Raw genomic sequence first — 16,545 nt, forward strand, 5'->3', positions numbered from 1 at the left:
TCATATATCCTCCGGGTTTTTGATTTGACCTCCTTTTCAAGGTCACAGAGGTCAAATGTTGTAAATTGGCCGTTAGGATGTAACGATGGCACGTTTCTAAACTGCAATGACTATTGATACCAAATTCAATACGCATTTACCCCTTAGTCAGGTGATCTCAGGGACAGAAGTTTAGTCCAATATAATTCACCACTTGACCACCAGGGGGCAAAATCCAAAAACCTTAAAAATGTGATTATTCCTTAACTTCTTGCCCGATTGCCACCAATTTGATATCATGGGTACATCTAACCACCATACAGTATATGTCACACAGGTTTTTAATTTGACTTTCTTGTCAAGGTCACAGAGGTCAAATGGCGTAAATTGGCCGTCAGGCCGTAACTATGGCACGTTTCTTAACTGCAATGACTATTGATCACAAATTAAGTACACATGTACCCCTTGGTCAGGTGATCTCAGGTACCGAAGTTTGGTGCGATCTGATTTGCCGTTTGGCCTCCAGGGAGGGGGCCAAATCCTAAATTCTTCAAAATGCCTTTATTCCTAGTAATGACTTGCCCGATTGGCACCAATTTTATATCATAGGTACATCTAATTCTAACAACCATTCAATGTGTCACCCGGGTCTTCTTTGATTTGACCTACTTGTCAAGGTCACAGAGGTCGAATGTACTGTAAATTGGCCATTTTGGGGAAATTGTAATTGCTTGGACCTACATCAAACCTAACACTACATGACACAATACCATGCTCTTTATCCATCTTTCCTCCACATGAGGTGAGCACAATGGCCCTGGCCATTTCATTCCATTTGATACAGGATTTCAAGGGTCTAATTACACTTGGCCATAGGAGGGAAGCATCCGATGTTTCCTCACTCCGAATTGCCACCAATTTACATCATGCCTGCACCTAACAATATATGGCAAAATGACGTAGATAAGCCGTTTTGGTGTATTAAAATTATAACCAAGTTCTTCGTCATGAACACTGGGTGATGAATCCTGACCATAACGAAACTTGCTGGACAGCCCTTGCACCAGATGTATCACTGAATAAAATAAACCAGCTAACGCAAACGATTATGTCAACTCAATAATGATTTTATTTCTTTAGATGGAATGTAGTATCCACTATAAGGGAAAAAGGAGTACATTCTCTCAATGTTCTCATATCTAATTTGACTTTCCATTAATTTGATCGGCAGATGATTTTAACAATTGCTGGATTTCGCCTTGGCTTTTTCCAGCTCGGCAGCATTTTCCAGCTCGGCGGCTTTTTCCAGCCCGGCAGCTGCTTTTATCAATGCGTGGATTTCGTCAGGGTTTTTTCCCGCTTACTCTGATTTCCAAGGGTAATACCTCTCGGCGACCTCCTCTAACTCTTCTTGGGTCACATCCTCCTCTCTCTTGACAGCGCTTTCAGTAGAAACACTGCAAATGACCACAACCATGACCAGCAGGGTAACGGCGAGCTTCATTTTATCTGGAAGATAATGATCATGAAGATTTACTGACTGACAGGTCCCGAATATCTTAATCCAGTGAAATTTTGTACCTGGAAAAAAATGATATATAGATGAATCAATATTTACTACCAAATATTTTAGGTTTCCGAAATATAGAATAACATTTTCTGATATCTGTTTTTGCCAAACCTCGTTGTTGCTCAGGCAATGCGCTAAAAAATATAATTTTTTTAAGATGGGTTGAAGACAAAATTTTGAGAAAATCCTCGCTTCCCTGCTTAAAAAGAAGATGATAGATATGGTTGTCCGACTAGAAAAATCTACATATCTTTATAAGTACTATGATAACAGAATTATACGATTTTTGCAGAGGGTAATCTTCAAAGACTTATTTTCAGGAAAGTTTTATGAAACGTGACAGAACCGCTGCTGAAACTCGCGGCTGAACAGTGCAGTCACGTGACGTAAACAAATCGATCGAAATAAAAGATTATTTCGGGCCCAAAGAAATCACTGCTATATCTTTGTATAACCAACGAAGTGACTCGATATGCGCTGAATTAGTCGATTTATCATGTAATATATCATTCATACAAATAGACAAACTCTTTGACTGTGAATTCGGTGTTTTTGTAAGCTCTCTTTTCCGCTGATTTTCATTTCCGGGTTCGCCCTAAAGGTAAACATGTAACGTGTGTAATGCACCGTGTATATAGTGTAGACTTGCTTGATGTGCTCAGTACCTACACACACCCGCAAGGTATTTTGCTCATCATGTACATACACTATTACTGCGACTATTTGAATGTCTCCCTTTTTCATTGGTTACAAGAGTTTACCTGCATGGTCAGGGGCCATGATGTCAATTCATCGGCATCACTATAAATCGAAATATTCTTATTCGTTTATTACCCGTTACCGTTACTGTAGGACAGTTTACCAACAATAAAACCAGTAGTGGTGAGGCAAGCCTGACACAGAGTATCGACAAAGAAGTTGTGACTGTGTGGCATTGACGCGTTTGACATAAAGATAATCCATTTTCTGGAGTTATGCATCTTTGGCCATGTCTCGGGTCGAGAAATCAAAACAATAATTCTTCCATTGCATCACTTTGTCCCTTACGTGAACCGCCCCTTTGGACTTTTTATCTTTATCACTCCATGATAAATAGAACTCTGGTAAAAGTGCATATGGATTGCCCAGTACCCACCATATCATTTCAAAAGTCTCACACCCAAAAATGGAACTGTTTCAGCATCAACCCATGAATATAAGAAGAACTTTGATGAACATCAGAATATCTACTTTTATTTCATAAGACAAGGGGCTGCTGACATTTGCCAAACTGCACGCACTGCAAACACTCAAGGTGCCAAGTTTGCAACAGATATGACATGAATTGGCTAAGCTACTACTAAAAATCTTTTTAATACAACACGAAATGCTAAATCATCAGACATACTAGCGAGGTCAACATCCTCATCACTGAGCTCATCAGCATGTTCAGCATGTTCAATGTTCATATCCTCATCACCGAGTTCATCAACACTATCAGTGTTCATATCCTCACCATTGACAGGGTTTTCAAACAGAGAGCCAGGGGCTGAAGGTCCATCAAACCATGCTGGTTGCAACAAGTCCTCCTTGCAACACCAACCGTAATCCGTGGGAGAAAGGCCTTGGTCAGGTGATGCTGTATCTGCATGGCTCCACAACACAGTGACATAGTGCGCTCTCAACACTTTTTTCCTGAGAGTTTGACTTGTTGGTGGCAACAGCGCACAGTCAATCTTCTTGACATTGACCAAAGGGTTTCCCTGAAATGAAAAGCAATTATACAATATTATGTTGATACAAAGGTGGCAACAGCAAACATTATTTGTTAGTCAATGGAGTGATAATTTTTTCGTCAACATATACACATACCTTATCTACTTTGCCAGACATTTGCATCAGTTTATTGTTGCGTGCTGTATCCACATCTTGGTCTTTGGTTTGGCCATACACTCTGCAGACAAATTCTGATGCCACTCTGAAGTCGATATCACCATCAACTTGGCCCATGTTGGTGAAAAGTTGTAGGAAACGCCCACTGTCATCCTTCTCAACAATATCCAGGGGTTTGACCTTGCCCTTCCTGAAATGATATAGATGGTATTCGATTATTACAGTGCGAAGACATTCTTTTAAGTATTTTTATGACCGTCTTGATCATACATGTATCTCCGCCTGACAGCTGTTCTGATCAAATTGTATGATGCGAAGAAAGATGATCCTACCTGTAAAACGCTGAGGTGAAATCGCAGCCAGAAAATGCATGATATCCTGGCAGTGCTCTGGCGATTCCCGCTTTTCTTCCCTCAAGGACGTCTACTATGTTGGTCACATTGATATACCGCCTGCTTTTGCCACTTCCACAATCCATGATAACTTTAGTCATGGACCTTACTTCAGGTCGTTGCTTGCCTAGCATTCCGATGAGGATGACCAGAACATCAGTATCAGAAGCTCGCACAAGGACCGCACTGGCAGTGACGTTGCGCAGATGAAAGGCAATCAGCGTGTCTGCTACCTCGTGGTCAGCCTGCATGTGACAGTGATCTCTTCGCTATCATTTGGGATGTACTTGATGCATTCGCCACCATATGAAGCGTACAGCGTCTTTCCATTCAAATAGACCCAATAGTGGTCCTTCCCCCACTCCTTGAGAAGGAACCTCCCGAGCTCATTCTTGAAAACGCCATTGTTAAAGAGCTTCTCCCCTTTCTGCCTCATCGTCTGATCAGCGCCAGTGATCACGTACATGGAATCTTCTGCCCCGCACAGCTTTCTTTCGCTATCTTTGATAGAATTTTCAATGTACTTGTCCAGGCAGACGTGGACTTCATCCCCATTTCCACCACAGACAGTTGATACGATCCTCCTGGCTATAGATCCGTAGGACACACCGGTATGAGTGCCAGACAGGACAGCATGAATAAGAAGTCCACCGTCAAAAATCCTCGCAGCACCGCATGGAACCTCTGTCAGTGAGTCAGTCTGACTTCCTTCGATCTTGTTAAGTAGTGCTGACTTTGCTGTCTTCAGGAGTCCTCCATCAACATGTGCCAACGACAAAGGATATGTTGTTATCGGATATCGGAGGATATACCTCAGGTCAAGGATTGAACTTTCAGCTGCAACGACGATTATTCTTATGAAGAAGTCCCTGAGACTTTCTGCGCTCTTCTTTGCATTCACTACAGCTGGATTCTTCCCCTTTTTCTTCTTCTTGTCGTTTTCAGCTGTGAAGTTGCTCACCTTGATCCTTTTTACCGCCTTTAGAAATCTAGCTTCGTCTTCATTCCATTCTTTGTCAAATTTCTGCCTTGCTGTCTGTCCCCTCTCGAGCGTGTGAAGTAGGTATGCCTCTGTCTCCTTTGTAGCAGCACGACCAGTTGCGAAATTCACCAAAGTGGTTGGTGCTTCATCTTTGAAAGGATTGCAGAATTCTTCGACTTTCTCACTCAGAATCTTCATCTGTCTGTTGTCCTTTCAAATTCTAGATGGACGGCACTGTGCAGAGGCATTTTCTCCCACCTCGAGCCCAGCAAATGTCCGAAGTTCTGTAACTGCCATGGCTCTCTGGGTCATGGTCAGAGACCATCTTCGCATAGCAGTTTCGGAATTACGAAAGGCCACTATTCCTTTCATGCTGGATGTCGCATCTCGGTTTACAGTTTGTTCCAGGGACAAATTAATGGCCGACCTGCAGTAGTTCTTCTTAGTTCTGCGTATGGAAAATGCCCCCTTCTGAAGAACTTCTCTTAGTTGGAGGTTTGAGGAAGTAAGCTTCTGAAGAAACAGCGTACCCCATCTGGCATAGTTCGGTCGATTGCCGTGTTTCCAGCCATTCTTGATGTCTTCTTTGCCCTGAATGTATCCGTCGACATCATTCATCTTGACGCATCGCTGGAGCTCTCGGTGAAGCCTGTTAACAAGGAATACGTATATTCCCCAGAAATGTGCCATCGGGCCTTTGGTTCCTTCTAAGATCGACTGGAAGTATGCTTTGTATTTCTGAAGGTGCTGATATACGATGGGATCCAAAAGTTGGCGCTCAACTTGATCTGTTGTGATGGTAGTTATTAATTCTTTGAAGGGTTCGTATTCCTCCTGGGGAAGCTCTTGTAGGAACAAATCATAGAGTTTCTGTTCCAACACATTGGCGAGCAGCTCATGGATCCTTGTGCAACGATTGTAAAACTTCCCCTTCATGAACCCCATCATAGAACCCTCTGCCAAGACCTCTGCCTCTGTCAGGACGAATTCGATGCCACTCTCACTTATCATCGTTCCGAGTGCACCATAAAAGGCAAGCTCTGTATGGAAGTTCCCTAGCATGATTAGCAGTTTATCAAAGGTGGGCTCCTCAAGTGCTTGGATTGAGAACGCTTTGAGGGCGACAGCCAAATCATACGTGACAACTGCATACTCCTGCCCGGTTTCTCTTGCTACGTTCAGGGTTCGGATCATCCTCTTCTTGACAACTGCGTTATCAGTTGGTGACTTCGGGATAGGATCCATATAACAGATCCGCTGAAGAGGAAGGGGGTCCTGTACAAATCTGCTGATGAAGCCGGCATACAGTGGTATGTCACCTCTTCTCAGTTCACAAAGCCAGAACAAATCCAAAGGTTTCAGTGTAGGTCGTGGACTTGCATCACATCTATCAGTTGAGGTACTGGTGAACTTCGCTGCCTTCAGGGATTTTCGGAAAACAGGAATGTCTTCGTGGCTTCCAACAAAACTCCTCCTGTTTCGACCTTCACGGAATTGAAAGTCCTTGGAACCTTGTTCGCTATCATGCCCCATGATATTTTGGTAGCTGTGCCCAAATTTTGGTAGGTGTGCCCAACAGTTGCGTGCAACGTTTGCTTTCCATCTGTGGTGTCGACGTTAGCAACATTGTTGTCCCAGACACAAGCTGTTGCTCGATCTGGGAGAAGGCGTATCCCATCAGGAGTATCGCAACCATCTGACGTCACGTAATAGGCAAACTCTGTTTCTAATCCCTTGACTTCAGTGTAGCTGATGGCGTGGCCGGATCTATTCAGAATTTGTAGGGCTAACTTAAGCTTGCAGCACACTGGACGCCAACTCCGGCGGCAAGGCGCGTCAGACTGAACGCGACTGAACGCCTCTCGACGCCAGAGTTGGCGGCCAGTGGATCGCGCTCAGAGCACACCTACTCCAAAATCGGCGTCAAGTAGCGTCTTTTCCGCCACTTTAACCCATCCTGGGCCATGCGGCGCGACTCTCCCGTTACATTTAACCCATCCTTGGCGACACTCCCGTTACACCCCCGGGGCCGCCGAGCCTAGGGGTTGCATCTAACTAGTGCTGCCATCTTGCGGTAGTCAATCGATATCTTGGCGGCAACAATGGCAGTGATAAACAGAAGACAGAAAATACGCCTTATTTTGGCAGTTTATCTGATATTGCGGCGGAGACGTGCAGCTAAATATAAGGCCTCCTTCCGTAAATTGTGGGCTAAAAGATGGATTCTCAGGAGATCCCGGCTGGGTGTTTTTAATAACCTAGTGAAGGAACTAGAAATGGAAGATCATGTGTGTTACAAACCCTAGTGGAGTTCGTAACGGCCGATATAATCAAAGAAAATACACGTTTGAGAAATGCTATATCGCCAGCCGAGAGGTTGGCCATTACGTTGCGGTTTTTGGCGACAGGTAGGTACGAGGAGGACCAGGGATGTGGTGGTGATGGGTGTGGTCAGCCCACAATACATTCACTTTACCTTTCTACGCAAGATGGCGCAGTGGTGCATTCTGAATAAAACGCTTTGAAATTGAAGCGAATAAATTATAATTTTACATGTACATGTAATTCTGATGAGTCATGGGCATGTTTTGCAAATCCAGAAGAATGAAGAATGTCAGACAAACTATATTTCAGTTAAAAACATATCAAATGTTTTTATTAAACAATAACAATAACAATAAACCAAAATTTTAAAAACTCTGAACATAAAATAAACTTCTAGTAGCCTCAGAAGAATTTGAATTTGTATTGCTTTTAGCTGAACCTATTCACTTATTTTATACTTTTACAGGAGAAACTTTCAGAAGCCTGATGTTCGCATATCGTGTGGGAGAGAGGACAATTTCAGGGATAGTCAGAGAAACCTGCCAGGCCATCTATGAGAACCTTAAAGATGTCTATCTTAAGGTAACCTATGCATCCAAACTAGACTGGTTCGGCATTGTCTGCCTAAGCATTTCTGTGTAGCTTGGTCCTGGTTCAGAATTGAGCATTGATGTAAAACTCTGTTGTTGGACTTGCTGGCCTTGTTGCATTTGCTGGACTTGTTGGCCTGGCAACATGCCCATTTGAGCCTGAAACATAGTATTCTGGATATTATTCTTCACAATATTTTGTGTTCTGTTGCTCATGCTTCGCAAGCTTTGCTCAACATAGCTACAAAATGCTGTGATTTCATCAGCCTTGTTCTCAGTATTTTCTGGCTTTGGATCAGGTTCTGATAGTGACTGAGCCAAACCTTTTAGGATCTCAAATTGTTGCTCATCACGTTTTATTTTCTTTGCCCTCCGACTGGGTTTTATTTTGGTTGGACACTTTGTTGACTTCGATTTAGCTACTAGTACGTCATCCTCTGCATCCAAAGTGGAGTCATAATCATAATCATGGGGGAAATCATCATCAGCATCATCATCTTTATTGTTCTGAAGCATTTCACCACCCGTGTTTGGTTGGTCTTCATCTGTTCCGCTATCTCCGGCACTGGCTTTTGACACCTGAAATTGAATACGACACGCTTATTAAATAAGCTTGATTTTCATGTTTTTACAGGTTCCAAAAACAAGCGAAGAGTGGCAAGCTGTGGCCAAGGATTATGAAGCAAAGTGGAACTACCCCTTATGCTTAGGGGCCTTAGATGGCAAGCATATTGCTATAATTCATCCTACATGCAGTGGATCCACCTATTTCAACTATAAGGGCTTTTTCAGTGTTGTTCTCATGGCACTGTTGGATGCAAACTACAGATTTCTTTACGTAAATGTAGGGGCCACTGGAAGAAGTGGTGATGCTGGAATCTTTCTGAACTAACTGACTTAGAGCCCACCCAAGCAAGAAATGCAACAGCCACAGCAAAGGAGCAAATATCGTTCTTGAAAGAGTTCTTTAATTCAGAGACGGGGAAAGTAGCTTGGCAAGAAAACCACATTCACTAAGCACTAGTACATGATGACTTAAGTTTCACTTAGCAAATGGTTATCTGAGCGCATTCTTTTTCCTACACTGGGGTATTGGTTCTCCCAATGCTCCTAGCCCTAGAATACATCACAGAAAAGTTATGATAGCAGATGCATTGATTTTGCGCGATAGTCACCACTTAGTAGTGTTTAAATAAAATCAATTGTTTTTTCGGAATTCTAGATAATAAAATACACAAACTGTATCCAAATTTGTTGTTGTCACTTTCACCCCGATGAATCTTTCGAGGAATTTGAGTTTCTCTAAAATCCATTTCACCCGAGGAGCACTCCCACTTGGCTGTGGCTTCTTTGCCTTGCTGTATTGATTTCGCAAGCTCTTCATTTTCTTTTTGATTTCTTTCTCTGAAACATAGGTAAATTCACATAGAAATAATGACATATACATGTATATAGTTTTCTGTCAACTTATCAGGTTATAAAGACTAGTATGAAGTTTTGTAATGTTGGGTACATTACATGGGGCAAGCAAAATGATGGCAGGGCTAAGATGAACACATTTAATTTGTACAGCTAGCACCCTATTGTTAGTTAAACAGCTCAAATAAATGGCAATGACTACACTAAACCTTCACCACACAGCTAGCCCCATGGCCATGAATGGGCACCCGTAGCCGCGCCAACGAGTCTACCAATGAACAAGCCAGTATAAACCACCAGGGTACAGCACCATGGCGTCCATGCCAGTAGGCCTATAGCATGTATATTATGCATGTATTGTAAGGGCAACAACAATGACAGTCAGAATGTGTGAGTAGCCCAAGTCATGAAGAGAGTACGGTGTGCACATCACATGGGCGCCAGAAGCCATGCCCTGCCGATATGGCCATGCGTAGCACACTACGGATTTTTCAGGCGTTCAGGACTCCTGCGGCAAAAAATGCGCCTTGCCGCCGGAGTTGGCGTCCAGTGTGCTGCAAGCTTTAGATCCAGTCAATGATTGCAAACCAAGTCCCATTGAAACATGTTTCCAGGGTTTAACTGAGCCGCGTGTTACATTGAACACAGCATCTGATGCCATCGATGTTACCTTTCGGTCAATGGCACCAATCTGTGCACCTTGGAATGAGGCTGTCTGACCACCTAAAAGGCTTCTGAAGAACACATCTAGCTGCTTCGGAATATCTGGTGCGCTTTCTTTTAGATTCTGAATTGTGGCAGGATCAGGTGTCTTTGACTTGGGTAGCTGCATTATGAGTGAACGGAGGTGGGAGCCAGCCCATCGCAGCTTTTCATTTTCTTCATGCTCCTTAGCATCATCATATATTTGCATCCTTGCTTCTTCGTCAGAGAGTGTCGAAGCACAAATGTAGTTCCCCCTTCGTTGGTCGGCTAGTTGAACCCGGACTTTGTCTCCAAACTTATCTTTAACCTTTCTTATCAAATTCTGGTTTGTGTTACCTCAATGTCCTGGAGATTGCCTCCGTTGTTGGTATAATCTGCTTTATACTTATGCAACAATTTTGCCACAAGCAATGATTTTTTACTTGTGACAACTTCCGTATCAATGAACTGACAGAGCGATGAAAACGCTCTCTTGTGAAATTTATGGGATGTTGCATCGCTAGGCCCAGCTACTTCTGTTTCGTGCATGAACTGAACTCTGCATGACTTGTGATATTTACCCTCCTTCGCAACAAGATCAACATCACCCATTATCAAACTCTTGAAACGTTCATTTGTGGACCTTGGAGCCCGTTCGACTAGTGTATCATAGCCTCCACCAGTTGCCGCTAAAGTCAGCCCTTCCTCCTTTCCCTTTTTCTTTTTTCTCTGCTTCCCACAAAAGGTACATTGTACTTTCAGGATGCCACGAGCTCCTGTCTCCGGCAAAGCGCTGCTTGTTCTTATCTCCCTCCTCGGCTTCTTGGGTTGAGATTCAGTGCTGGCTCCATCGTTTGTTCTCTTCACTGCGGTGTAGCTTCGATGGCAAGAGGGATGGTACACTTTCCCGTACACATCACCGCTCATGATCATCTTGGTGACCTCTTCGTATATGTCACTCACATGGGTGGTTCGAACAGCTGCCGCAGTTTTTAATAATTGTCCCGTTTTATCACTATAAGTCTTTAACTTGTTGTCATCTTCAGTAGGTTCATTGCAGATCAAACACTTGGAGGCAAGGGTTTCATTACCCTGAGAAGAACAGGGCATGATTTGGAATCCAAGGCAATGGTTCACTTTGAATAGTAAAACTATTGTGATGTATTATGATATTATGGTATTATGATATATATATATACCTCCTGCATAGGTTCAGATGAACGATCATCTTCTTTCTGCAATGGCTCGTCAATGTTGCTTTCATGAACATTTTCACTTGCAGGTGGACTAGTATCACGGCTTAGAGTAGGGTCAGCAATTTGACTTTCACCCGATTGGGAAGAAGATTTGTCCGGATCCATTGCTACCAAGAAGGCGAACCTGAAACAATGTTTATGCTGTAAGCAACATTGTATCGGCATTACCGCCCGAATTTTATGTTGGGGGACACGTGTTTGAAATATATAGGATCACAGGATTGGCATGTTAAAAACATTTTCCCGCGTTTACCCATGGAAAAACGAACGAAGCTTTATTTAAAGGAGTGGGACTACCAATTAGCTGTTTTGAGTCATGTGCTGATATTCAAAATAGAAATGCGAAAATGAAAACCTGTCGCTGAGATTAAATCTAATGTGTATGGAAAATATTGCTGAAAAATGAAATTATAACAGGAAGAATTCATGAAGGCAAGACTTGGCTGTTTTAAACTTTCATCAGTTGCAGATTATTTTGTGAAGTCCAAATTTCCCAATTTGACGTAAACATGGAATACTTTGGACATCGACTCCTTTAAGAGGTAAGTAAGATTTATGTGTTCTCAAACCGTTAAAGCGTTTGGATATACATACAAATATGTTGACATATCAATTAGTCAAAGAGGTTGCCAAAGCACAGGAAGTATAAGTTATAAGTCCAGATGTTCTTCAGAATGAATCACAAAAGAATGCTTTGATCTGTGAATTGTTTTTATTTTGGATTAGCTTCTAAGAAATTTTTGCTTTGAGTTCAATAATTTTATTGCTTACTTACAGTTTCAGCTTCCTGTTAGGAACACAGGCCTATTGAAATGTTTGTTGGTAACATACCAGAAGGTAATTTAAAGGATCAGCACAGAGGTAAATAGGGAATTGCTATAAAAACATTGGCCAAGTTCATCTTCTTCTATAATGAACAAATTCCAGTTAGTTTCATTTGGTTCGCCAATCTAGCGCAATATTTGGGTGTGGCCCTTTGGGCGTGTCTGTCAGGGGTAACCCACCATAGAAACTGTCTGGCAATGCTCATTCATGGTACCTAGGGTGATGATGAACAAATTCCAAGTAGTTTTATTTGGTTCGGATTTCAGCTGATCTAGCTCAATATTTGGGTGTGGCCCTTGAGGCGTGTCTGTCAGGGGTAACCCACCGTAGAAACTGTCTGGCAATGCTCATTCATGATACCTAGGGTGATGATGAACAAATTCCAAGTAGTTTTATTTGGTTCGGATTTCAGCTGATCTAGCTCAATATTTGGGTGTGGCCCTTTGGGCGTGTCTGTCAGGGGTAGCCCACCATAGAAACTGTCTGGCAATGCTCATTCATGATACCTAGGGTGATGATGAACAAATTCCAAGTAGTTTTATTTGGTTCGGATTTCAGCTGATCTAGCTCAATATTTGGGTGTGGCCCTTTGGGCGTGTCTGTCAGGGGTAACCCACCATAGAAACTGTCTGGCAATGCTCATTCATGATACCAAGGGTGATGATGAACAAATTCCAAGTAGTTTTATTTGGTTCGAATTTCAGCTGATCTAGCTCAATATTTGGGTGTGGCCCTTTGAGCGTGTCTGTCAGGGGTAACCCACCATAGAAACTGTCTGGCAATGCTCATTCATGATACCTAGGGTGATGATGAACAAATTCCAAGTAGTTTTATTTGGTTCGGATTTCAGCTGATCTAGCTCAATATTTGGGTGTGGCCCTTTGGGCGTGTTTGTCAGGGGTAACCCACCATAGAAACTGTCTAGCAATGCTCATTCATGATACCTAGGGTGATGATGAACAAATTCCAAGTAGTTTTATTTGGTTCGGATTTCAGCTGATCTAGCTCAATATTTGGGTGTGGCCCTTTGGGTGTCTGTCAGGGGTAACCCACCATAGAAACTGTCTGGCAATGCTCATTCATGATACCTAGGGTGATGATGAACAAATTCCAAGTAGTTTTATTTGGTTCGGATCTCAGCTGATCTAGCTCAATTTGGGTGGGGCAGTTACATAAGTCTGGCAGGGGTACCCCACCACCAAAAATGTCTGGTAATCCCTTCTAATAACTCCTGGATGCATATGGTAAACTCAGACATCATTCGCATTCGGTACACTTTTGAGCTAATCTAGCTCAATAATACTAAGTCATTGTATCAGCCCTCACAGCCACACCCACTACCAGATGCCCTCCAGACTTCCATTCTGATGTAATGTCATATGCTGACAGCAATATCACGCACAGGAAAATTGGTTCGAATTTCAGCTAGGCTGACCCCCCTGGGCTCCTGCTCTAAAGGGTCCATATTGATTTTGTTGCGCTCCGAAATTCAATATGGCCACCAGGAGGCCATCTTTGTTTTTGCAGTCCAGACTATAACTCAAGAACAGGTGGCCCGACTGATCTCTATTTTCTATGGTGTAATGGGTAGATAAAGAAAGGTTCCCTATCGATTTTGGACCCGACCCAAAATTCAAGATGGCCGCTAGGCCACCATCTTTGTTTTTGCATTCTGCCCTATAACTCAAGAACCAAATGAGGGACAGACCGAAACTTATGTGGTGTGATGTCCTAGGGTAGAGGAGGTTCCCTATCGATTTTTGACATGACCCGATATCCAAGATGGCCGCCAGGCCACCAACTTGGTTTTTGGCATTCCACCCCATAACTCAAGAACCAAGAAAGTGACAGACCTGAAATTCCTGTGGTGTGATGACCTAGTGTAGGGGAGATTCTCTACTATTTGGGCTATCGTGGCCTCAGGTCACCACCTTTTTTTTCTCGCATTCCCCCACAACTCAAGAACCGGTTGATTCAAAGACATGAAACTTATGTGGTGTGATGACCTAGTGTAGGGGAGGTTCTCTATCAATTGTGGACCCGATCCAGAATCGATCATGGCTTCCAGGCCGCCATCTTGTTTTTTCGCATTCTGCCCCATAACTCCAGAACTGAGCGAGTGAAAGCCTGAAACTTTTGTGGTGTAATGGCCTAGTGAAGGGGAGCTTTCCTATAGATGTATGACCTGACACAATATCCAACATGACTGCCAGGCTACCATCTTTCCTTTACACCCCATAACTTCAAAACCAGTTTAGTGACAGACCTGTGGACATTGGTGCTCACGGAGCGGGGGCATACATTGCGATCTGCCTCGATCGCGTTATATCTAGTTACTAGTGTCGTAACCCCATTGGGCTTTGCCGGATACTATAGAGTCCACTGTCCACCGGCTACTGTCCAACCATGCGGGATCTTTTGCTTGTCCTTGCATAAACACTCTTGGGTTCTATTGCGTGGTAGCCAGCGGTGTTAACCACTAGGCTACTAAGCTCTTGACTACTGCTCCGTGGTAACCCTTCTATAGAGGTTCTTCACATGCTAATGCATTTCCCTTACGTCGTGGAGTTCAATATTGCAATGCAATGCAAAACAATTGGTAAAGTCTTCATATGACATCAATGAAGAACCTCTATAGCGATTTTCCAATTGCCATTGATCATGTTTGCTATTGCTTCATTCACTGAACTAAGACGAAGTTACTGGAACTCTTCGAATTAACTCAACTAAATTATCATTCACAAGTTTGAAATGAATGACATATCTGTTACTTTTGTGATAAGTGCTTGATTGGTATATCATGACAAACATTACAAACTTGCCTGCAATTCAGTTTTCTGTGTGGTTTTCAATGAGGTATCTTGACCCCACTTGTCGACTTGAAAGTAACCGAGCTGGAGAAGTTCGCCTCAATAATCTCGAACAAAGTGTCAAACGTATTCCAAAGCTTGCAAAGCACACTGCCCGTTTGATCAGCAATAGTGACATCACGCCGTGACCAGTTGTTTCCGACATATCGAGATGATACCTGAATAGTAAATAAACTTATTAATAAGTACATACACCTATTGCATCAAAGTTCATGCTTCTACTTTTCTTGCATGTTAGTACAGAAACAAAATTCTAGTTCTAGTTGCTCTTTCCTGACTGTCACACTATTTAATTTTCAATTTCTTGACATGAATATGAAAGTGCAGGTTGAAGGCTAATATAAGAAATTTCATTTTCATGTTAATTGTTCTTGTTAGTACAAAAAAGAATAAGGGTTTTTTTAAGTCATGAAATGTAGATGACCGCTGCCAAAGACTTGCAACCTACTTGCCATGCCAGCATTCTATATCAGATGCAGAAGTCATTTTGCCAACATTGCCATAGGCCATTCATGCTAAAATGAGAAATTAAAACAACTAGGCCAATCGGCAATGATTTCACTTCAACTTCAAGTGACATGTTACATGTACCTCGATCCATACATTCCTTCCACAAAAACAGTTCATTTTGGACAGTACCAGAAATGCTCAAGCGACGTTTCTTGGGCGACTGCATTGCTTCAGCAACAGTAACAAGTTCCGAATGGTAAAATCCGTCTTCAACATTATGACAAGGGAATGACTCTGTTGGATAAATCTAAAGGTAAAAGTTTAAAATTCATTAGAACTTGCTTCAAACAATCAAACAGGTCAATTGTGACCAGCTCTACCAAAACAACATGCTACCCAGGCCAAAAGCCTTGATAAACTTGAACAATTCAATACCGGTGTGAAAGGGATAGCAGTCCTAGGGCTGATAGTCCGTGTAACAATAGCCCGCATTGCTAAATGTTTTGGTTAGGGTTAGCGGTACAATAGATCATGCTGCCTAATTGATCAAATACAATGCTACCGGACTATGACTCCAGGGGGACTATATCCGCTGTCACACCGGTCAGCTATGTTTTGTTCACAAAAGGTCTACAATAGGGAAATGAACAACAAGTCCGTATCAACCTGGCAAGTTCAGATGCGACAAGCGCCTAGTTTTGGTAGAGCGAGTCACAAATAGTCGATATTGTCAAATGATTATCAATCATCAATTATGCTAACTACAAACAAAATACTTTCACAAAGGCAGTATCACTTACCTTGCAATGATACTATATTAGGCGTGGGCATTGCCACTAAAATTTAAATACATAACAAAAGAACATAATTCTAGGACTGGACACTTGACAGTTAAATTTTGTCCCGAGTCATTAAATAAATGGCCGGCTTAGGTGGCCATTTACCATGTTTACATTCAAATTATCAATTGCATGTAGGCCACAAATTAATGTCATTCATTCATCAGTACTAACAGTAACAACAGTACAATCATCATCCGAATCAGACTTGGAAGACTCAACAGATGATTCTGAGTCATGCTGCTGCTCCTCCTCTGACTCAGGTTCAGAACCAGAATTGCTTGTTGAAAATAACAACCTTAAATCACCCAGACCCTCTGTCTCAGCAGAGGAATGTGTCAGTCTGCTGGTATCAGCCACTTCATCATCTTCTTCTTCATCATCAGTGACAGTGAGAACTGACGGACCACGGGGTCCTACTGATGAAGTTTGCTTCACCTTCCTCTTTCTTGGACCATAGGGTTTACTATTAGGCCGACGGGACCTCCCACC

General features: G+C 42.6%; 1 long non-coding RNA gene across 1 annotated transcript in view; it reads left to right on the forward strand.

The window, feature by feature from the left end:
- Nucleotides 1–8,837, forward strand: part of LOC135489006 (uncharacterized) — a 29,704-nt gene extending 20,867 nt beyond the window's left edge. Inside the window, exons 2-3 of the long non-coding RNA XR_010447087.1 lie at nucleotides 7,587–7,702; nucleotides 8,345–8,837. This is a non-coding gene — a long non-coding RNA (uncharacterized LOC135489006). The remainder of the gene's footprint in view (nucleotides 1–7,586; nucleotides 7,703–8,344) is intronic.
- Nucleotides 8,838–16,545: the final 7,708 nt, after the last annotated feature.

Source organism: Lineus longissimus, chromosome 6 (assembly GCF_910592395.1).
Source record: "Lineus longissimus chromosome 6, tnLinLong1.2, whole genome shotgun sequence".
Lineage (NCBI taxonomy): Eukaryota > Metazoa > Nemertea > Pilidiophora > Heteronemertea > Lineidae > Lineus > Lineus longissimus.